We start from the raw sequence: 23,625 nt of genomic DNA on the forward strand, positions 1-23,625 counted from the left end.
CTTACACTGATGCTTGACACAGAAAAGCATGAAATGATCCGAAGTAGAACATCTGTGTCAAATTAGATTAATATTTGAGGGTTTTCTCTAGCATTCTCAGCATTCACCTATTGGATTCACAGGTTGAATGAAGCAGACTAATTTTCTGTATTTAAACATTTGTTTCTCATTGAAGTAATCTGATGATCTCTCTTTTTTCTTACTTCATAATTATTCTGAATATTGAATATAATGATGAAATGGAGTAATACGAAAAAAAAAAAGACAGAAAGAGATCTATAAGATCTTAGTTATTTCTACCCTGGACATCGAGAACTTTTCTTTGCAGTGTTGCTGAGTTTTTTTTGTTTTTGTTTTTGTTTTAATTTCAGCATGATATTAATCAGTAGATGGGTTCACAGAGATTTGTCAGTGCCCTAAAATTCTAGTTTTCCCATCTTTATGGAGGCTATATAGGTTTTTGGGCAAAGTAAAACTGTTTGCAGCTGATGATCTTATTTTAGAATAAAGATCCTCCTTTTGTTCTCTCTTGTTCTGAAGAGAAAATAAAACACCAGTCCTCTTTCTTCTGTTGCTCACAAAAAAAAAAAAAAAAAAAAAAAAAAAAAAAAAAAAAAGCAGTGCTGGAAAGTAGTTGTTTAACAACTGTGATTCCTTTCTTTATATTCTTCTTGGTATGTTAGCAACATGGTAAAATAGATTTGAATCCAGAGAGATTTGTTTTCATAGATAAAGCATCTGCATAGGAGTTTGCTTTTCTCTGTTCTCCTGATTTACTGTGTGACTATCATTTTTTATTACTTCACAGTATGTAATGCAGAGAACATTACTCTTTGCATCACTGGGCAACTGTGTAACTATCTTCATTGATGTCTAATTTTTCACAAGAATATCAAACCACATGAAGCTGGAACAGAGCAGCAGCAACTATTGGTCCCACAGTGATCTCCGTGGTATGCTGTGGTTGCTTAAATTCTACTGCAGACCACATTATGATGTTCTGCTCTGAAAGCCCATCTCCCTATCATTTTTATTAAAGAGGATTTCCATGAGCTTTAATAGTTCATGAGCTTCACTGGTATCAGGCTTGTCTTTCTCTCCAAAGATATACTGGCACTAGGAGTGCTCAAGAACAGAAATTCACTGACAAAGACTTGAACTTGAGTTGAAATTGTAAAATAAGTAAACACTGTCCAGTGATCAGTGTTGCATATGCTTGCTCTTTCTAGGTTTCAAGAATTTATTGCAAAAATATGGTAACAAATCATTGCAGTCAACATCCTTATGCAGAGAGTAATTTTCTGAGGTGAAATTTGAAAGTTTAATCAAGAAATCAAGTGGGTTAGATGATATTCAAAGGTTGTACAAATAGGGTGAGTTAGCTGTGTGTATCCTTCTGTTACAGTGTACAGTTTTTTGGCCCAAATGTAGATTAGATTCCAGTCTTGATTAAAAAGTCCACACTCTTATCTCCAAGAACTGACATTAGCCACAGTGTCTTCTGTGCATATTTGCCTTCTGGATGGTAACTAAATGCAAGACAGAAATGATCCATGCATCCCATAACCGCATAACTCACAAGACTAATTTAAACTCCCTGCTAACCATAAAGGAGATAGTAAGTGTATTTGTAAAATAAGCAAAAATGAGAAATGCAATTTTCTGGAATACAAAAATTATTGGACTAATATGTTTGCAGTTGAAAAATTGCCTTTATGAAATAAATGCCATTATACTTTATCATAATAAATGAAAATAGAGGTCAGCTCATCTCTTTGGCAATAACACAGAACTGTTTAGCTTTCAGTAAAAGCAAACACTGTCTCATTTTATAAAACAATTTAACAAAATGCTTCTTTTCATGACAGATATATACAAAATCATCAAAGTTATGCATTCAGAATACCAGATTGTTCTTGCTGCTGACTGAATCTCCTTACTCTTCAAGCCCTACCTATTCCACTTACCTCATTTATGCATGCATTTATCTTATTCTAAAAGGAAATTAGAGCTGTTGCTTCATCATCAGGTCAAGAGACTGTATTTAAGGAAAATAGCTTTCTTCCACTCAAACAACTCTGCTGATTATAGTTTATAGCTGAACTATAAAAGAATGTGCCTTTATGATTGTGGTTTGGTTTATTTCAGACCCTCGGTCTATTCTACCAACAAAAGCTTATCTTTGCTAATAGAAGCTGTGTTATGATTATAAATTACACTAATACTACTCACTTGCAAAATTTTCTTCATGGAGACCTGATCACAGTGATTTCTGTGTAAAGGAATAACCTGGCCTGAAATGTCACTTACTGTCACTGCAAAGAGCCCTTCCACCCCCCCCCCCCATAAGAGTTATAAAATGGCTTGAGGAAAATTCCAATGGTCTCTAGACATCCCTGTTTTTTTCTCTTCTGCAGTGTTTGTAGGTGCTTACATTTAAATGTTTTCTGGTACTTCTTCTTACTACTGAAGTTTATTGTTCTCCTTCAACCATTCTTTGTGCTTGACTGAAGCAGTGGAGAGTGGCAATCCTATGAGAGTTTACACAGCACATCAGAGCTAGCTTTAAAATAGCTAGTAGACAGTGGCATGACCTCTAGCAAAACCCATTTGAGAAGTTCTATACTTACCTTGCTTGCAGCACCCTAGCTGGCAGTCTAAAGCCAACTTGCGTAATTATGCAAGAGCTGTAGATGTATCTTTGTGATGTAGACAAGCACTGACACCTTCCTAATAAATGGGTGAATTACTGCATTCTAAGGAGGATCAACACAAAGTAACTTAGTCATTACAGAAAGGAAAAGTAACCAAAAAGAGCTGAAGCAATCTGTGACTTTGACTATGACTGCTTCCTATAAAACCCTTTTTTAGGCAGATTAGATTGTAACAATTTGTTCAGGCATAGTAAAGGTCGAAATGCTTGGTTTGGTCCAGGTGTCCGCAAAACAATGCTGAAACATGGTAACTAGAGGTAAGGTTCTCTTTGGCCAACAGGCTCTCCAGTCAACCATGCAAGATTTTTTTTTCATTGTTCCAAGACATATGGGTCCTGGCAAAGCTCTCTAGCATCTCAGCAAGTTAAGAAGATGGTGAGCTCATTAAAGAAAAATATATATATCTCTAGAATAAAAGTCATAGCTTGCAATGATTTTGATGAGTGATAGAATTTCATTTAACAAAATGAGTATGTGTTTGCCTGTGGTGATGCTGCAATTTACTTCAATGGTCTATGATGATTTCACTCTTGGAGAAAGCAGTAGTGTGAGAGGTGTAATGAATGGTTCATCAGTTGCAAGGAGTCAGATAATTCTGTTGTTCTAGGGACTCTTGTGAGTGTGGATAAGCCTTCCTGAGTCTGCTTTTAAAATTAGGACATTGTCCTCCTATGAGAAGAGGCTGAAGTCTTAGCATTAATAACTGTGTATAAGCTAAATTAGTAAGACAACTTTTGTTGTGCAGTTTTTCTGGCAAAAGTGTCAGTCAAAGGCATGTAGAAATGACTGCTGTCATTGCACCGGTATAAGACCAAGAGTAAGGGGAGAGAAATAAACTTAACAAGACGGGAACATTTGATACATAACTCCCAAAACATAATTAGTTCCTAAAACATAGCATTCCTCACCTTTGGTGAGACAACTAGATTGGCTGTATGCTCTTTCCTTAAAGCTCCATGCTAACTAGGAACTAGGAAATCTTGGTTGGAACTCATGGTTGGAACAAGGAAATCTTGTCTACCAAAAGCTTATACAAGCTACATGTGATGTTGCCATATATTCACTCTTATGACTAACATGGCAATTGAGACTAAAATAGCTCTCTCTAGCAGGCTGAAAATTGCCTAACATATTCTTTCATATTTCAGTCCATAAGGAAAAATAAGCTCCTTGTTCCTCCTCCGCAGCTATGCACAGCTGTCCTCTCTTCTGAGCTATACCAACACTCCATATGTAGAAGCATTTGCTTTAATTTCAGGTGACAACTCATTCCAATCACACACAGAAAGAATTAGTTCTTCCAGGCTTTCATATTGCAATGACTTTTCTCTGCTAAGTGGAAAACCTGTTTCTTATTTCCCTTTGCAGAAATGCCTCACAAATATACTGTAAAAACAGATTTAATCTAAATCTGTTCAGGATTCTCCATTAGACCCTTTTATTTACCTCTCCTTCCCTTCATTAGGTAACAGTGGGATCTCAGTCATCAGACAAAAAAACCTACAAAAGCTTTGCTGACACAATTGTACCCCTAAAACCCTTTAATGGATCTGCAAACTCAATTGACATAGCATAGAATCCTAGAATGGATGAGGTTGGAAAGGACCTTTGGAGACCATTTAGCTCAGCTCACCTGCTAAGCAGGGTCATCTAGAACAGGTTGCCTAGGATCATGTTCAGATGGCTTTTGAGTATCTCAACCTCTCTGGGCAATCTGTTCCAGTGCTCTATCACCCTCACACTAAGGAAGTCTTTCTTCATGTTCAACTGGAGCTCCATGTGTTTCAGTTTTTGCCTGTTGCCTCTCATCCTATCATTGGGCATGACTGGAAAGAGTCTGGGCATAGCCTCTTTTCTACACCCTCTCTTCAGATATTTATACATAAAAGTAAGATCCCCAGTCTTTTCTTCTCCAGACTAAACAGGCCCAGCTCCTGCAGCCTTTCCTTGCAGTAGAGATGCTCCAGTTGTCTGATCATCTTTGTAGCCCTACACTGGACTCTATCCAGTAGCTCCATGTCTCTCTTGTACTAGGGAACCCAGAACTGGATGTAGTACTCCAGATGTGGCCTCACTAGGGCTAAATAGAGGGGAAGAATTACCTTCCTTGACCTACTGGCAATATTCTTTGTAATTCATCCCAGGATATCATTGGCCTTCTTGGCTACAAGGACACACAGCTGTCTCATGGTCAACTTGTCCACCAGTGCTCCCAGGTCCTTCTCTGCAGAGCTGCTCTCCAGCAGGTCAGCCCCCAGCCTATACTGGTGCATAGGGTTATTCCTCCCTAGGTGCAGGACCCTGCACTTGCTTTTCTTGAATTTCATGAGCTTTCTCTCTGACCATCTCTCCAGCCCATCGAGGTCTCTCTGAATGACAGCACAGCCCTCTAGTGTATCAACCACTCCTTCCAGTTTGGTATTGTCAACAAACTTGCTGAGGAGGCACTCTGTCCCTTCACCCAGGTCACTGATGAATAAGTTGAACAGGATTGGACCCAGTACTGACTCCTGGGGGACTAGAGTCCACTACTCTAGTTGGAGTAGCAGACCTCCAACTAGACTCTGTGCTGCTGATGACAACCCTTTGAGCCCTGTCTTTCAGCTAGTTCTTGATCCACCTCACTGTCCACTCATCTAGCTTGCACTTCCTGAGCTTGCCTAGGAGGATGTTATGGGAGACTGTTGAAAGCCTTGCTGAAAGCAAGGTAGACAACATCCACTGCTCTCCTCTCATCTACCCGACCAGTCGTGCTATCATAGAAGGCTATCAGATTGGTGAAACATGATTTCCCCTTGGTGAATCCATGCTGACTACTCCTGATCACCTTCTTTTCCTCCACATGCTTGGAGATGACATCCAGAAGGAGCTACTCAAAAGCACCTTTCCAGGAATGGAGGCTGACTGGCCTATAGTTGCCTGCGTTCTCCTTCTTGACCTTTTTGAAGACTAGAGTGACACTGGTTTTCTTTCAGTCCTCAGGTATCTCTCCTGATCACCCTGACCTTTCAAAGATGGTGGAGAGCAGCCTAGCAACAACATCTACCAGCTCCCTCAGTACTTGTTGGTGCATCCCATTAGGGTCCATGGATTTATGGATGTCAGATCTGCTTAAATGATCTCTAAGCTGATCTTCTTCCACTAAAGGAAAGCATCCCTTTCTCCAGACTTTCTCTGTGGTTTCCAGAGCCTGGGATTCCTGAGAGCTAGTCTTAGCAGTAAAGACCGAAGCAAAGAAGGCATTCAGTAACTCTGCCTTCTCTTCATCCTTCATCACCAGGGCCCCCACCCCATTCAGCAGTAGGCCTCCCTTTTTCCCTAGTCTTCTTTTTGTAGCCAATGTATTTAAAGAAGCCTTTCTTGCTGTTCTTGACATCCCTTGCCAAATTAAACTCCAGATGGGCCTTGGTCTTTGTAGTCCTATTCTTACATACTTGGATGATGCTCCTATATTCCTCCTAAGTGGCCTGTCCCTGCTTCCACTTTCTGTGTACTTCCTTCTTCTGTTTGAGTTTTGCCAAGAGCTCCTTGCTCATCAACGCAGGTCTCCTGCCCCCTTTTCTCGACTTCTTGCTTGTTGGAGTGGACCATTCTTGTAAGAGGTGGTACTTGAATATCAACCAGTTTTCTTGGACTCTTCTTCCGTTAGGGCTCTAGCCCATGGAATTCTTCCAAGCAGGTGTCTGAAGAGATCCAGGTTTGTTCTCTTGAAGTTTAAGGTTGTGATCCTGCTCTTTGGCCTGCTCTCTCCTCAAAGTATGCTGAACTCCACCATCTCATGGTCACTGCAGCCAAGGTTACTCCCAACCTTCACATCTCTGACCAACCCTTACTTGTTTGTAAGTACGATGTCCAGTAGAGCATCTCTCCTCATTGGATTCTCTATCACCTGTATCGGGAAATTGTCATCCATACTCTTCTGGAATCTCCTGGATTGCTTGTGCCTAGCTGTATTGTCTCTCCTGAAAATATCGGGGTGGTTCAAGACGCCCACAAGGACTATGTCCTGTGAATGTGTGGCAACTTCCAGCTGTCTGTAGAAGGCCTCGTCTAATTCTTCTTGATCAGGTGGCCCGTAGCAAACAACCACAACAGTGTCACTCATGTTAGTCTTCCCCATAATTCTTACCCACAAACTCTTGGCCAACACATCATCCATGCTTAGGCAGAGCTCCATACATTCCAGCTGCTCTCTCACCTAAAGGGTGACTCCTCACCTTCCTTGCTTGTCCTTCCTAAAGAGTCTGTAGTCGTCCATTACAGCATTCCAATCATAAGCTATCTCACCTTGCTTCTGTAATCACAGTGAGATCATACTTCTGCAACTTCATGCAGAGCTCCAATTCCTCCTGTTTATTCCCCATGCTGCTTTCATTTGTGTACAGACACATCAGAGAGGTATTGAAGCATGCTGATTTCCCAGAAGCTTCTGGTAAGCAGCAAACCTCTCTAGACAGCGTGTTAGGTTGGCAGATGGGTACCTCTTCTCCTGAAGTGAAGAATCACCCTCTACTATCACTTGCCTCTTCTTTTGGGTGCTTCTACATGGCTCAGAGTTCATCAACCCAGATGCTTCACTAAAATGTGCATCTAGCTCCTCCTTGGCTTTGAAGGCAGCGAACCTCTTCAGTAGATTCAGACCTTCAAGCCTCCTCATACGAGAAGTCACCAGCTTCCAGCTTTCACCTTCCTCAGAGTAAAGGCACAGACTCTACATGCATCTCCACCGCAGTTGGGAGTTGATGCTCTTCAAGCTGAGAGATCTCTGAAAATATCCTATCTGTCTCTCACTCATCCTGTCTGATGCTACATAGCCTGCTGATTTCCTCCTATGTCTCCTTTACTTGGAAATACAACCCATCAACAACAGCACACCTACAGGAAAGATGACTGTCAGCCTCAGTCGCATGGAGAGGCTCTCTGTAGCCCGAGGCTTACAAAGTTACAGTCTTCATCAGAAAGTCTGTCTGAGTTGAAGCCTCTGACATGGCAGAGGCAGCAACTCCAGCAACCACTGAGGAATGTGTACTATGTCCTGTTACAATAACTGAGAATGTGTGTGCTTCTCTGGACAGAGATGTGGACTCTTCCTTTGCACCCTTCTACCTGAACTGCTGTGCAGTCTACTACATCTGTCAGCTGCCTCTATTAGCTGCTCTCTCAGATAACAGATACAAATTACTTGTCTGAAGAGCAGATTGGACAGTCTGTCAGAAGGGAGCTGTAGAGGAGTGTGATGTCTTTACGTAATTCTTCAGACATAGCTACATGAATGCAACCTTGTGTGGACCTGGGCCAAAATTAAATACCATTTGCCAGGCCTTCAGCTTCATTTCTCAGACATATTTTCATGTTTATATGTCTGTTCCAGCTGTTTTGAATAGGAAAGGGTGGATCTTGATGTAGTCACTTTAAGCTGTTAAATTATGATGTTTCCAAAACCAGGAGTTCATAGAAGATGACAAACACAAGAAATGGAACTTACATCTTCAAGAGCAGATACTGCCTTTTCTTATTTATTTCAAGCCTGTTTTCTGTATAGGCATGGTATCACTAGGACTCTAATGTGAAAAAGCAAAAGAGACTTAGGAGTACTCTGTTTGGTAACAGTAAATGTTGGAAGTTGCAGTTTCTTTATGAAGAGTACAAAGGCATCATTTTGAGCACTTGCCATTGACCAATTTCTAGCCTCCAAAGACACTTTATCTATTGCAAAGATGGTTTTGTTTTTCCACCTTGACATATTAGAAATTGAATCAATTCTAATTACATTATGGGAGATATGTAAATGTTATTCAGAGCCTGCAGGTTTCTCTTCCTTTATCTGTTATTATTATCTGTTTGGCAGCACCACAATACTCTCATGTAACCTGATATATTAATTGCACTAATTTAAGGATGCTCGCCAGGGAGACCCTATGGTTGTGTCTCCCATTTCTGTCCTTATGCCTAACAAGTTATCTGGTTTTATTCCTCACACATAATGGCTATTCCTGCTTCCTCTTCAGTACTAGGTTTGCAGCCACGTAATTAACTGCTAAGTATGGTACAGAACAAGCTGAGAATGCTTCCTTGATGAAGAGCTGTCAATTCTTATTAACTTCTACTATCTTTCTAAACATCTGATGCTTCTGAGTGGGCTTAGGGCTCCATTTTAATTGTTTCAGGCAAAAAATAAGTAAGAGACAGTCCTTGTTGCAAAGTTTTCCTTTTCAATAAACTAGATATTTTTTAAGGTTACTGGCTCATAAGGTAATAGGAAAGATCATCTGCTGGAAGGTGCTGGGCAGAGGTCAGTGAGGGACTGGAAAGTGTGACTTCATCTATGTGTAATGTCACTCCTAGTTGCTAGTTTGATGTGAGCACAAGGACTTTAGTAATATACAAAGTATGAGGAAACTCTGTTACTGTAAGTGGCAAAACTCTGGCTGCTCACCCTTCTGAGGAAAGCTTTGAGAGTCTTCCCTGTTATGTTTAGGTGGACTGCAGCACATTGATGTTGGATGAAATGGAAGCAGATGGGTAATATTTTCTTACACTGGAACTTAAAGAAAAGAATGATAAATGACAGGATTAAGTTTCTGGAGCACGTTTTTAGCCAGAGTAATCAGAGTAACAAAATATGACTCAACTCACTTGCTTTTAAGACAGAGCATGTCAGTTTGGAACAAAACTATGGCAAATGTGGCTATGACAGGAGAGCAATTAGTCGTATCAGTCCTGTGTCCCTGTGTAAAAGCTCAGCAGACTTCAAATCGTTCCAAAATACTGTAAAGTCAAGAGGAAGATTGGCATTGGCTTCAGTAGGATCCAGACTCCAGAAGTGGGTGGATACAGCAATAACGAAACGAATGACAGCTGTTCAATAGAGCTAAGCTGAGCAGATATGGTCTGTGATTTACACTCAAACTGAATTGGCAGTTATACCTCAGGAACTGTTTTGAATTTAGAATATTTTAAGATTTCTTTATTAAAGATACTGTGCACATAATTTTTTAATATAATTTTTTAATTAATTAAGAATTAATTAAATAATTAAAAAAATCATAATAAATCTTTTTTCTTTTGAAGGAGCTACCAGGCACTGTTGAGTCCTCCAAACGTGTTTTCTTCATAGATTCTGGCATGCAAGGCTCAGTGTAATACCTGCCTCTTCCATGGCTGGTAACTGCTTGTTTTTGAAATACAAAATAAGGACATTCTCTAAGTAAGGTTCAGGCAACATCTAAGGAAATATTACTCAGTTGTTACATACCAAAAGAAACAAAGTTGATGATGGTTAGAAGAAATCAAAAGAAACAGAACCATAGTGGTATAACTTCCAGTCACCCTTCAAAGTCTGATTATCAGATGAGAATTATAAGACTTGAGCTCTCTTTAATCTCTGACACATCAGTCAGAAATTCAGTGGAGGAAATAATGAAGCAATCAGGAATCTTAAGGATACTGGGCCAAGGATCCCTATTAACTGTGATGATGAATAGGATTAGGGGAAGGTTCCCTGCTGTTTTTCAAACTTAAATACAGGGAGATGTATTTGAAAAGACTTTTCTAAAAAAACTCTTTCTGTCAGTGATAATTTCCAACAAGATCATTTCACAAAATCGCAGACCTGTGTGAACAATGAGCAATGTTTTTAGATAGAGAGTAAATCCCTCTAAGGCTATGTCCTTTTCTTCTTGGCACCTAGACTGGTACAGAATCACAGGAGTGTCTGTAACCTTCCTTTCTAAAATGAGTTTTTGCCATTAAGCAAAAATTTTCTAAGTGAACCTGAAAAGATAAATCTGTGTCTCTGAAACTGTTGTTATTTATTTTAAGGCTTTCTTCCCTTCTAGAAATGGCAAATGCAGATTGTAGACACTGTGAAACAGCAGGAAACTATCCTGGAGTGGAATACCAGAGGGATGCTATGGCACAAGAAGGTAAGATGCTGGCAAAACCTGTTGCTGGGGACTGTCACATGATTAGATTGACTCTGCAAAATGGGACAATGACTCTGGAAGGTTTTCATGTTTAAAAGATTGATTTGCATATACAATTTTTATTAATATTTATTGTATAAAACTGCAATTTAAATCAGATATATTTAAATTTAACTGATTTTAACTTTTATTTATTTTGAATTAATAACATCAAATGTATTAATTTAAAGTGTATATTCAATTAAAATTGAATTTAAATTAATTTTAAATGTCATTAATTAAAAAAAATGTATCTGCAGCCTGCAGTTCTGAAGCGATACTATTTACTTGTCCTTCCCATTCATACAACCCAAGGTTTATGTGTTTGGAACAGGAAACTAATTCTCCCTGTGTTATGTCCTTATAACACAGCCATTGAAATAACCTTTACGTAAGGATCAGACTCCCTTCTTCAGGGTGCGGTTATTGACTTTACTAAGTACTGCATTACAAACATTTCAAGCATCCTGCTGAGTAGAGTTGACTGGGCAAGAGAGCGCCAGAAGCAGTCAGTGAAGTAAACATTAGTGACAGGCAGCTCTGCAGGGTTGAGGTCGACCCACTTTGCTGACTTCTTGATTTCTCTGGCTCACCTTTGCTCTGGCTTTCCATCATTTTGTTTCCTGCAGTATATACCAATAGACCTGACTCTTTAAGCTATTTTGTGAGGCCTCCACTGACACTGGCAGAATTTTATATTTCAAGAATTAGCCATAGAAGTAATAGGAATGTGTCTAGGACTTGTATGTTCAAATAGATCCAGAAAATGTGCAATTTTAGGACCCAACACTGCCTACATTTCTCATGCTCTGCATTTTTACACCGTTTTTGCAGTGTTTTTTTTTTCATTTTTTCTTCAAATATTTAAACTAGTTGTTATTTCTGCTCTAATGTTATGACTCCTTTCTGCTGATCCTATAATTAGACCATTTATCTTTCTCCTGTTCTAAATATCAAAATCCAGACAGCTGACTTTGAAAAAGAAATTCCTAAGTATTCCAAAGCTAACACAACATTTCTAAAGGTGAGGCCAAGGAGTACTTTTTTTTTTCTTTATTATTATTTTGGAGGAATAATTTATTTTCCAAAAACATACAGTTTTGGTAAAGCTTTGGATATTTGCATATTTGCTAAACCACTTGAGCTGCACATACATTATTATGCCCAGAGTCACAAAAGGGAAGGATGACTGTGCTCTTTCCCCTCAAAAATTAAGTAGAAATAAAGTGAGTTTTACATCTGTTTGAGTTCCCCAGGGTGAAGGTGATTCTCAGGCTCTTCATCTGCAACTTTCTACTTTGCATGCTAAGCATAGCTGCTCATTGAGGCAGCAAAAGAATGACACTAGATAAGCAGAAGATCTCTTGTGTCCCACACTTCATTCAATGACTATTTCAACATTCCAGTCTGTAGTAAGAGCTAAGAACACCCTGTAGCTTTAACCTGAATCTAGAGAGTATTCAGGGGTTTGTTGAGACAGTGGTTCAACTCTTCGTTCTGAATCTGACATAGCATGAATTTGAACTTGTATATTTCCTATTTCTCATACTGTTCGCTAGGTGGAGAGCATCCTGAGGTGGAGCTCCCTCAGTTTCCCTTCTTGTATCCTAGGTAATTTAAATACAGATTGAAGCAAAGACTAGAAATCATTTTTCTCATCTCAGTGGATAAGTGTCCTGATCACTAGGATAGAAAGTTGTCGCCAAATGCTCCCGGGCTTTGTCTCAGTGAAGTTTGCAGTATTTACTATGTACTTGCAAAAACATTCGAAATCAACAGAAAAAAAAGGGGGGGGGATCAAGACTGTTTTCAGTAAATATCAAAAGATATTGCTAGTTTTTTCAATAATAGAAAATGTAAAAGACCTAGAACTTGAAGTGCTTCTTAGAACATAACATTTTAGTGTTACCTATTAGTTATCTATGCCAGAAAATTCACATGCATTCTGCCCCTCAGAGTGGCGATTATATGATCTGCCTGACCAAAGAAAAGTGGCTGACAGGCACCCCAGAGGGAAATCACATTCCACAAGCTAACTTTTCACTATAATGTGAGGGATGCTTGGACACAGAAATCTCTACCTTCTGGGTGCTGCTCAGTAAATGGATTTATCAGCCTGCTGTTTGAGTGATGTTACTATATTCATACATAAAGAGAGCAATTCACAGAAAAGCTTAAGAATAGTCCCTCTTGAGCACAGAGCAGAGCTAAACCCAGAATTCTCAGCTTTTCTATATAAGGGAATCATGATTTATTCCTTCATTTTCATTGATCTCCATTTTTAAAATGGGCTAGAATGGAAGTGGTTTGTTCTAAGTTAAGACATATGACTCATTCTTTTTGGTATGACATTAAATATCATACTTAAATATTAAATCTTTTACATTTTATCATGGAATGGTAAGGTTGGAAGGGACTTCTGGAGATCATCTAGTCCAACCCTCAGCATAGCCCCATTCGGGAATTGAACCCATGACCTTTGCATTAGCAGCACCACACGCAAACCAACTGAGCTAAACCTGCCCCCTAATTAATTGATAATTTTGAGAAGATAATAAGAAAGGCATCTAGGATAAAAAAGAAAAAAGCAGCAGAAGAAAAGAGGTTTTAATTCACATTTCACTTATCTGTAGTATGTGTTCTTTCCATAATAAGTGCATTATGTACTCCTTTTAGCTATACCAATGCTGTAGGTGTTCAAAAAAGCTTTATTTTTAAATCAGTGACTGCTATAGCTTATCACTGAAAATTCCTTTGATATGGAATGTATCAGAAATCTGAACCCTAGGATTCTATTCAATAGGTATTCAAATATAGAATGAAGGTAGGCTCGTGAGCACAATGAATACAGAATCACAAAATCGTAGAATGGTTGAGGTTGGAAGGGACCTCTGGAGATCATCTAGTCCAGCCCCCCTGTTCAAGCAGGATCACCTAAAGCTCATTGTATAGGATCATATCCAGGTGGGTTTTGAATATCTCCAAAAAAGGAGACTCCAAGGCCACTCTGGGCAACCTGTTCCAGTGCTCTGTAACTCACAGTAAGTAAGTTCTTCCTTATATTCTGATGGAACTTCCTGTGTTTCAGTTTGTGCCCCTTGCCTCTTGTCCTGTTGCTTGGCACCACTGAAAAGAGTCTAGCCTCATCCCCTTGGCACCATCCTCTTAAGGTATTTATAGACATTGGTAAGATCTCCTCTCAGTCTTCTCATCCCCAAGCTGAAGAGGCCCAGCTCCTGCAGCCTTTCCTTATTGGGCAGATGCTCCAGCCCTCTGATCATCTTTGTAGCCCTGCGCTGGACTCTCTCCACTAGCTCCATGGCTCTCTTGGACTGGGGAGCCCAGAACTGGACCTCGAGATGAGGCCTCAGCAGGGCTGAGTAGAGGGGCAGGATCACCTCCCTCAACCTGCTGGCAATACTCTGCCTAATGAACCCAAGGATACCATTGGTTTTCTTAGCCACAAGGGCACATTGCTGGCTCATGATCAATTTGTCATCCACCAGCACTCCCAGGTCCTTTTCTGCAGAGCTGCTCTCCAAAAGGTCAGCCCCCAGCTTGCACTGGTGCCTAGGGTTATTCCTCCCTCGGTGAAGGACCCTGCACTTGCCCTTGTTGAACTCTGTTGCGTTTCCTCTCCACCCAACTCTCCAGCCTGTCCAGGTCTTTCTGAATGGCAGCACAGCCCTCAGGTGTATCAGCCACTCCTCCCAGCTTGGTATCATCAGCAAACTTGCTGAGCATGCACTCTGTCCCTTCATCTGGGTCACTGATGAAAAAGTTGAATAAGACTGGAGCCAGTACTGAACCCTGGGGGACACCACTAGCTACAGGCCTCCGACTAGACTCTGCACCACTAATCACAACCCTTTGAGCTCTGCCTTTCTGTCAATTCTCGATCCACCTCACTGTCCAATCATCTAGCCCACACATTCTGAACCACTGATCACAACCCCCTGAGCTTTCTGGCCACGCAGACAGCTTTCATTTCATCTAACTATGTGCTCAACTAGCTTTCCTCAGTTTGTCTGTGAGGATGTTATGGGAGACAGAGACAAAAGCCTCGCTGAAAGCAAGGTAGGCAACATCCATTCCTCATCTACTCAACCAGTCATTCCATTATATAAGGCTACCAGATTGGTGAGATATGATTTTTTCCCCTTAGTGAATCCATGCTGACTGCTCCTGATCACCTTCTTTTCCTCCATATGAAGGTTCTGGCCTGTGTAATTAAAATAGAGACAGGCATCTGCTCGCACAGTTCCTGGAATGTCCAATTCCTGTGGCTCCCAGGGGGTGGGCGGGAGATGGGCCGCCCAACCATCCCAGTTGTCAACCGCCGTCTGAGCGGTTTTGAGGAGGTCACTCACTGGTGACGAGAGATGGATCACCGTGCTCCAACTTCCGAGGGGTACACCCACAAGACATGTTGTGAACGGCTTGGTCAGTGTTGCCAGTGATAGGCATAAAGATTGTTGTCCTGTCATGTTGGAGAGGGTGACCCAAACATTTGGGCATGGGGAGACGGAGAGCCATGCTGAACTGCAGGCGATGATGGCAGCGAGGAGGACGAGGCCAGGAAGGGTCGAACTCCCCGTGCCGGAACCCATTGCGGCCCGTGACCTGTGGAAACACAAGCATACCCTCGGCCCCACGTGATTAGTCGGTGAGGTTGAGGCACTTTGCAAGGTGTTAGACAATCTGCCAACGCCCACCAGGCCCACGGCTGGTGTAACTGTGGGCCAAGTAGCTGGCCAATCCGATGAGGAAATGACAGTCACATCTGCTCCTGTATCTATAAGCATAATACATTTGATGTGTAACGAGTGATGCTGTGTATTATGCACCGTGATAGAAAGCATTGATTGCTGCTGTGCGATATCAGTGGCCCAAAAAACGGCTGGGGCTCCTGTGGAGCCAAACCCAGCAGATCCTCTTTTCTTGTCAGTTGTTCTGGGTACTATAGCTTTAAACAATATTAATTGGGCAATCTGAGTGTCTTTGGGCACAAACAGTGGAGGCGACGGAGTCCATGCCATTGCATGAATCTGCCCTTCATAATCAGCATCAATCATACCAGGTAGCATAAACAGCCCTGCCAGGGTCGTACTTGAGCGTTGGAGTCGACTCTGTTACAAGCCTCTATCATTTCGACTAGGGAGGCTTTTGGAGACATAGCTTGCAGGACCTTTTTGCAATCTGTGTTAGCGTTTTCTACTGCTAGCTTTAATAGCAGCGCCTCTTTTGCTTCTCGGTTATCAACTTGTTTATCTAATGCATTCCGGAGACGGTCAATTAAAAGCATATATGGCTCCGCAACTCCTTGGAGTATTTTTGTAAAAGAATGATCTGGCTTCCCAGTCTCTGGGATTTTTAACATAGCTTGTAAGGCTAGAGACGCAGACTGCCTTAAAATCTGCAGATCTAAACAGGCTTGAAGCCACGGGTCCTCTAGAGGCGCTTGTTCCAAGAGCTGCATCAACCCTGCAGTTTTACATGGATCGCTGACGGGTCTATCTAAGTTTTCTAAAGAAGCAGTATAACATAAATCTTGCCACTTTTGTCACATAAAAGCTTCTGTGTTGGGGTTAAAATCATTGCTGCCAGTTGACGGAGATCATACAGTGTTAAGAGCTGTCCCGTCAGAACATTTTCTAGCAGTGATTGAGAAAAAGGAGCGGATAAGCCTCACGTGGTCACTGTTTTCCGTAATTCTTTAATCAAATCCCACTGAAAAGGAACCCACTCATTAGGGCCCTGTTGCTGGACCTGGACTGGGAATGCCAGGCACGGGTCATCCCCGGCGGCCACTGCATCACGGCGCAATTGTGCCCAACGGGTCTGGGGGTCAAACCCCCCTAAATCCGTCCTTGTTGGCTCTGCAGTGGTCTCTGATTGACAAGGTGCCTCAGCCCCCCCCTTTCTCCTGCGTGATAGACAGCAGCAGAGGGGGACCACAACGCACCCACGGTGGCGATTCTGTATCGAAATCTATGAAGTTAGCATTTAACAGCGAGGCTGGATGGTCTCCCGAGAGTTTAAGAGCTTTCGCAGTTTCATCTGTCTTTTCACTTTTTTCAGCTTGCCACGTTCGCAAAGTTTTATTATCAAACGCCAAGTCATCATTATGTCCCGGGCGGTCAAATCCCCCCGAGATGCAGCTTCCCAAATCATCTGACCTGCATTTTCCCATGTTTGAGATCAAACACCGCCGATACCGTGGACAGGGCCCCTTTTGCTTTTAACCATTTAAGTAAAAGTTTCACTACTTTCTCATCATAACTAACACCTTTCTTAGCTAATATCTGCAGTAACAACTTAACAATAGCTTCCTCTTCTGTCGACAGATTAGATCCCATAGTTATGCTCCAGCTGCTCACCTGTAAACGGTGATTGCCCAGGCTTCTTGCTGCAGTCCTGCTGCGAGTGGTTCGTTCAGCTGGAGTCCCTTCCGGACGCTCTTGTCAGCGCTTGTTCGACCCTATCACGTCGGGGTCACCATTTGAAGGGATTGATTGCACGGACTCCTGATAGGTTCTGATCAGAAGACGTTTATCCATATCAGAAGGCAAAATATATATATCGATACAGCAAGCACGAGTTGTGCACGAGACATACACAGCGCAGTGATTGGGTATACAGGGACAAGCACGCGCTCCAGCTACTAAAGCGATTGGTTATGTCCCTTGATAGAATTTTCTCACAAGCAGACACCGCAGTTATGTTTGGTTCATATTCTGCATTCTTGTTCTGTTTCTCACAGCACACCTGCTTCTAGTCTCAGTTGAAGGACAGGTCGCCTAGCTCAGTGTCTAACAAACCCCACATCCATATGCTTGGAGATGACGTCCAGGATGAGCTGTTCCATCACCTTTCCATGGATGAAGGAGAGGTTGACCAGTCTGTAGTTTCCTGGGTTCTCCTTCTTGAAGACTGGAGTGACATTGACTTTCTTCCAGTCTTCAGGCACCTCTCCAGTTCTCCATGACCTTTCAAAGACGATAGAAATCAGCCTAGCTCTTCCACAACATCCACCAGCACCCTCAGTACTCATGTGTGCATCCCATCAGGGCCCATTGTATTTGTGGGTGTCAGGTTTCCCTAGAAGATCTCTAACCTGATCCTTCTTCACTAAAGGAAAGTCTTCTTTTCTCCAGACTTTCTGTCTCATCCCCAGGCTCTGGGATTCCTGAGCGCTGCCCTTAGCAGTAAAGACTGAAGTAAAGAAGGTATACAGTAATAGAAGTGCCTTCATTTGGGCAGAATTTGATCATTAGCAGATACTGTACATTCAATGCCTTTTTCCCTTGACCTTTCACTGGTTAAACCCTTCTAGTTGAGCTTTACATCTATTACGACTTTTTCATTGTTCTCTGGTGAGTTTTTTATTCTTGCTGACACTTGGTTTCGTTGAGTGTGAATGCTTGGAGGGGATTCAGTGACTTAGCATTGTTCAAGTTACTCTCCTACTGCTTCTACATCAAACAAACAGTGATGGCAGACTAGCATGATCTGAGACATGATCCTGTAAAGAAGGAAGACTAAGTGAAGATTAAGAAGGAGATATAAGGCACAGAAATTAAATAAAATATTCTGGGTTATGTTCTTCTTTGTTTCTTGGATATACATGACTCCTACCTTTGATTATCAGAAGAGATTAGCCCCTACATAAGGAATGAATTGTCAAGGATGACAATTTCAACAACAATCTTGTCACTTTGTTCTATTGTTAGTTGTATCTCTGAAAATGTGCCTCATAATAGGTAGTCAGTCTGGGACAAGAATTATGACCACTAGGCTTGTTAAATATTTCTCTTTAAACTAATTCTAGCCTCTTCCAGATGTCATGGGGCTACCCAGGCCTTTTCTGACTCTTCCAGAAGTTTTCTCTCTGGTACCAAAAGCTATTTGAAACCTCACTTTGAATAGTGAAATAAAAGCAAAACTTAATACAGCTACAGAAAGAAAATGCCTGGGAAAGCCAAGCAGGCTGGAGATTTAAAGACATCATGGAACATGAGAAGGGATGTCGGGGAAGAGTTCCTTGGTTTGAGGAATAGTTCAGACTGATTTCCAAAAGGTAGGTCCTTAGAAGAATATACTATACTGGCATATATATCAGACATATCTTTTCTACTCCCTGTTACTCCATGCAAGAAGGTACAGAGTAGATGTTAGTTTAGTAGTTTTAGTTGAATAATTCCAATGATGGCTGTAGTCAGGAGAAATGTATTTTCTCCAACAGTCAATTGCTCCACTTATTTCAGAGCAAAGAGAAGAAGTTTCATGGATTAGGTTTAAGATTAAACAACATCCTGGTGACAGTTCAGAAAATACTAAGGTGATCTAGCTAACTTTTGATAAAGTAAGATTGTTTTAGGGTCATGGCACTTTGATTTTCAGACCAGAGTCTTATTCTAGATCAGATGCCCAAGAAGGGCATACAGATCTCCCTTTGAAATACTGGAGATCTATTTTCATTTGTCCTTTCCTCATTCTATGATTCGTGCCTCTATATCTAGTCAATTACCCTCTCTCTCCAGGGGCTTCTTGAGAATAAACCTTTGCTTTTCCCTAATAAATGCAAAGAAAATTTGGACAAGAAGGAAAGAGTAAAGGTTAAAGGAAAGAGAAACTCTACAACTTGTTTGTTGGAGACAAGAAGGAGTTGCAGAAGAGACAGAAATCAGTAAAAGTGAAACAACGAATCATATTCTTACTCTGGAAGAGGTTCCTGAGCAGGACAAATCTACCAGCCATAAGTCTAGCATAGCTTCAGGAACCAATCTAGGGCTTCCACAAGATGGCTGAGCTGAGGAATCTATTGGAATGGTCACTGAATTGGAGGCATTTCCTAAAATCTTACCTGGTAGCCAAGTGTTTTTGCTAAAAGAATCAGATTATTATTTAGGCTTCTAAACAGGTGGGCCATTTCATACACACTCAAAAGACAGGTGCATGTGTACAAACTAAAGAGCTGAGTACAAACATGATGTACCTGGCATCTAATGAAAAAATATTGAACATTTTTCTGAGGCTGGACGGAAAACAACCCGTTGACTCATGATACTAAAAACTCCTTATGTGAAGTTTCTGGCAACTGTAACATCTTTTCCTCTGCAATATGAACAAAAATCTCCTCTGGTTCAAGGATTTCACATATTTTTTTGAAATCTAAAAGAGAGTGAAGATTGTTACACCTTTGCAGTGCCTTAGGTCTTCATAGGTGCCTTTGTGGGAGGACACAGACTGCATACTCTGAGTAATTACTTTTTGAGTAATGTCCCTTTTCTTTCTTGCCCTGGGAAACAGAAGAGAAAGTCCACTCCAGGCAACTTTCAAACAATGTGGAAACCAGCATTTTTATTTACTGGCCGAGATAGGAAACAAAAGCTGAGTCCTATGCTAATGAAGAAGAGCCTAATTAAAATGACTTCTAAAGACTTGTTTGAACCATCAAGAGTGAGAATCATTTGACCCTCTCTCCCTCTCTCAGGCTTATGGCATTTCTAGAAATTTCTTACTGCTTACAGTAAGAATTTCATTATTTTTTTTCTACAGGAATGAACTGTCTTTCTGTAAGGCTATACTTAGAGCTGGACGACTCAGTCATTCGCAAAAAAGATGGCATTCATAAGGAAAAAAATTGTAATGGACAACCAACTGGTCAATAGCAAAGTGACGTGTTTGTTATCACATGTGATATGTTTCTACTGCAAATGTGCAGCATTTAATTTTTTACATCATTAAAAAAAAATAGAGAGCTTCTTATGGAACTCATAAAACACCTATACATAAAATTGCTTAGGTAGCAATGCTTGGGGAGAAAGGATGTAAAACTGAATAATGTGGAGGTAGTGATATTTCTCAGCTTCATGAGTTAAAGATACACAGAAGTATCACAATAAGCCCAAGCCAAGAGTACTAATGCCCAAAGCACTTTTTTTTACCCCTGACAAACAAACAAAATACAAGTCTCATTCTAAGAGAACATGAAATACAGTTCATCTTATCTAACTTGCATTGGGATTGAGCTAACTCTGGAGCTCCCACATTAGGAACTTGACATGATGCAAGCTCCATGAGAACAAACTCACTAGGTCACAGGACTAGTTGTACTAGAGGCAAAAGAGGGAAGTTCTAGAGGCAAAATAAAGCTATAAAAAGCAGATTTTGCTAGATACTGTTGGCATTGTCCCAGCCACTCCCTCCCAGCCCAGAACACATTGCTTGGGGTTTTGGAGATCTTTAACAAGATGTAAATTGCACTTTCAAAAGAAGTTGCATTTCATACCAGTTTTCATCTGCCCAGGCTTCCAGCTGGCCATTCATTGAAATTATATTAAACAAAGGCTTTTATTCAGTAGCAGGTTAAGTGTACATACCTGAATAAAGTAGTTTGTGCTAGCCTGACTTCCCCCCTCCTTGAAGCTCACACAATCTTTTCTACTGACAGGGACAGGAGTAGGAGGCTGGGGTCACTGAACAGCAGGTGGGTACCATAATATTTGCAATCATACCTGGTTCCTCAGCAGTTTTCAAGCATCATTCTCTAGAAGAAGCTTCTGATGGGTGCAGAAAGACTAGAGGTAGGATCTCAGGGTTTTTAGCAGAATTAGACTAGATAACCTCCAGCTTTCATCTAGATTGTGTTTGACCCACTCAGATCTGGGCAGAAGGATTTTGGTTTGTTTGCACCAGTTGACTCATAAACAAGCAGAGACAGCTTAGCGATGCGCAGAGTCATAGAATCATAGAATCACAGAAAAATCAGTAAGGTTGGAAGAGACCTCTGGAGATCATCTAGTCCAACCTCCCCACTCAGAAGGGTCACCTAGAGCACGTTAGACAGGGTTGCATCCAGGCAGGCCTTGAAGATCTCCAGAGAAGGAGACTCCACAATCTCTCTCGGCAACCTGTTCCAGGGCTCTCTCACTCTCACAGTGAGGAAATTCCCCCTCACATTTGGTGAGGAACTTCCTGTGGTTCAGTTTCTGTCCATTGCCTCTTCTTTCCTGTCACACGGGACAACTGAAAAGTTTGTCTCTGTTCCCTTGACACTCTCCCTTCAGGTACTTAGACAATATTGATAAGATCCCCTCTCAGCCTTCTCTTCCTCAGGCTGAAGAAGCCCAGCTCCCGCAGCCTTTCCTCATAGGGCAGATGCTCCAGCCCTCTGATCATCTTTGTAGCCCTGTACTGGACTCTCTCCACTAGCTCCATGGCTCTCTTGGACTGGGGAGCCCAGAACTGGACACAGTACTCAAGATGAGGCCTCAGCAGGGCTGAGTAGAGGGGCAGGATCACCTCCCTCAACCTGCTGTCAGCACTCTTCCCAATGCACCCAAGGATACTATTGACCTTCTTGGCCACAAGGGCACATTGCTGGCTAATAGTTAACTTGTCATCCTCCAGCACTCCCAGGTCCTTCTCTGCAGAACTGCTCTCCAGCAGGTCAGCCCCCAGCTTGCACTGGTGTGTAGGGTTATTTTTCCCTAGTTGCAAGTTGTTCTACAGAATGACTGCGAGTCATTCTTTGGCCAAAGGGTAAGAAATCATCTTCACAGAGAAAACTATGGAAATGATCAAAATGTGAAACCCAACAAACACTGGGACCCTGAAGGGAGAGAAGATTCGTTGTTAGGTTGATTTTTTGTTATCATTAATTTTTTAAGTTCTTCATATCTTCAGAGCATAGCTTAACTTACTCACAGCTAAAACTTCATTGGACATGTGAGGAAATAGAAATGATTTTCCAAGGAGATGAAAAGGATGGACTCTCATATGACTAGAAATACCATGATTCAGATCATTTCTCTTTCTAGATGATACCTAGCATTTGGGTACCAAGGCTGTACAAGACATACGTCTATTACCGTCTTTGTGATCTGAACTCTGAGCAATCAGAGACCAGAGCTCTCTGGCTTTCTTATGTTGGACCAGGGCATTATTTTTAAATCCATAAACATAAGCAGGCAAATTATGGCATTTAAAGGAAGACTTATCCTGTCTCTGGGTATCTGAATGGAGACAGAGAGGTACTTAAGGACTGTTACAAATCACATAGGAGACCAGAAATGTAACTCTAAGCAGATGTGACAGGGCATGCCCTGAAGCAGGATTGTACTATAAGAAGGGAAATAGGGATCAGAGATGGAATGTCAGCACTACTCCCTGTAAAGGCTCCCAAGACTGGCAGCATGTCTATTTGATACAGCCAATTTGATACCATGCCTCTCTGTTGCTGAAAGGGACAGTGCATCCATTTCTGCGTAGCGCTTATCTGACCCCAGAGTGAGCCATTCAAGGAGATCAAAGGGAAGAAAAAACATACTTTATTTCTTAATCACATCAGCTTTTAGTTGTCTCTTTGTCTCTGATGTGTTCCCTGAAGGGTAAAGTTTATCGCTAGTACCAGCCTCAGGGTCAGGAGTGCATGGATGGCAGGGAAAGCAGGAAAAACTGAGCAGAACTGAGGCAGCCCTATTCTGCAACACTTACCTGCTTGGCTGCCTTAATTGCAATATAATTTGGCATTTCAGAGAGCTAGGGTCTCTGGGAATATGAGCTATGAGGCTGCAGCCTCTAGCCCCTGCTGTATATCGAGGAAGGCACTTGAGCAGAGGTGAGTTCACAAAGACTGTCCAACACAAGAACAGTGACTGTCCTTGAATCACTGCAATCCCTTTACCCACAGAGGAGTCAAGGCTTATAATGAGGATAATGTATTTGACTAAATCAAAGACAGAACTGTAATAACTCAACCTGTATTGGAACATATGAACCCTACTACAGGTCTGAGCTTGCAGAAAACTCTGTCCAACAAACCAAGAAATACCTGAACTGTGAGTAACAGATTGATGAGTAGGCTGCTTGTTCATAGCTGTGTATATGCATGCATAAGTTAACAGCAAAGCGACTCCAAAGAGAAAGTCCACAGTAGGAAA

The sequence above is a fragment of the Rhea pennata genome, chromosome 1 (assembly GCF_028389875.1).
Source record: "Rhea pennata isolate bPtePen1 chromosome 1, bPtePen1.pri, whole genome shotgun sequence".
Lineage (NCBI taxonomy): Eukaryota > Metazoa > Chordata > Aves > Rheiformes > Rheidae > Rhea > Rhea pennata.